Source organism: Vigna radiata, chromosome 1, assembly GCF_000741045.1.
Source record: "Vigna radiata var. radiata cultivar VC1973A chromosome 1, Vradiata_ver6, whole genome shotgun sequence".
NCBI classification, from domain to species: Eukaryota; Viridiplantae; Streptophyta; class Magnoliopsida; order Fabales; family Fabaceae; genus Vigna; species Vigna radiata.
In genome coordinates, this window is record NC_028351.1 from 29,970,610 (window position 1) to 29,972,230 (window position 1,621).

A 1,621-nucleotide genomic window follows, 5' to 3' on the forward strand; every position below is an offset into this window, starting at 1 on the left:
ACGAGAAGAATAGCCTTTAAGAAATCTGATTCTAAAGTTGAATCTAAAGCTGAATCAAATGCAAAATTGCAGGAAAAGTAAATCATGAACATGATGGTAAGAAAATTTAACAAGTTCATGAAAAATATAAATACTACTAATGATAATGCAGGTTATCCGAGAGGTGGAAAGAAGAACACAAGAATCAACACGATGCAATGTTATGAGTGTGGAAAGGAAGGTCACATAAAGCCTGACTGTCCAGAATATGCAAAAAGCAACCATCAAGTACCCTCAAGACAAGAAGAGCAAGCAAAGAAAAGCATATATAGCCTGGGAAAATAGTGATGGTGAATATTCAAGTGATGATGATTGCAATTGTTGAGATTGTTGATAGGGGGAGCACTGGTTTAGCCAAACCTTACAATCTTAGAAAGCTTTTGGTTTTTGACGATGACAACACGTAATTAATAACACATGTTTATATGTGTTACATGTTCATAACTTTCATGTTTATGACTATATATGAGAACATGTTGGTGTTGTTTCTGTCATTGCTGCAATTCACTGTGGTTTACATGAGATCTTATTTGTGATTGCATACCAGATGTTTTGGAAAAGGAAAACCACATGCACTTTTGTTGAACTTATATTGTGTGACAAAACAATAATTTTAAGTCGACTTCATTATGAAGTAAGTCGATTAAAACTCGTGACTTTGCACTATCATTTTCAAGGTGTGCTGTAAGTATTTCAGAAAAGAAAGTTTTTCAAAACTATGCATTTAACTTTTACAAAGTCGATTGTATGCGCAAGCTATTCGACTTAGTTAGTTATGTTTTGAAATTCTGTTATTGTTTGTCATGACTAATGACTATATTTTAAATGAGATTGACCAAGCATTTATTAATAATCAATTGCATTAATTGTGTAATCAATTTATTGCCTTGACTGCTGCTATGTGTTATAACTGTCTGAGTATATTCGACTTTATTAGTAGCAAAGTCAACTTAGGAGCGTCAATTTTATGGAAAACTATATATAGACGCGAATTTAAATTCTATAAAGACTTTTGGGATTCTAGCGATGTCATTCTAACGATGTGATTGATCTGTTTCAAATTATTGATCTATTGTAGAACATTAGAAAGCTACAAGAATTCACCAAGAAGCTCGAGGTGTTCATTCTTTGGTGATTGCTTGACGAGCAAGATTCTATGCGCTTTAACTGTCTGATCAACCTGCACTTGTGGTGTCTAATCACCCTGCACTTGCGGTGTCTGATACATGTGTTAACACTTCGTCAAGTGTACCGAATCGTATCAAGTAATAATAAACAGTAAGTCCGAGTATCGTTTCCCTAGAGACTCTTAGGCCTAAACGTTCATATGATATCTTGATTTCTTAAGACTTGAGGAAAACAAAAATTAGGGTTTTAAATGCAAGACAAAAAATTAAATATGCATGCAAAGATTGATCAGTTAATAGTTGAACTTTATGGGAGAACGGTATTGTTGGGGTTTATGATTTCATCCTAATCCACTCTCATATATTTACAAATTCTACTTAACTCTACTACTTTCTCAATGTTAATGCCACTTTATAAATTCCCCTAATCCCAATATCTTGGTGAAGAGAGCCTA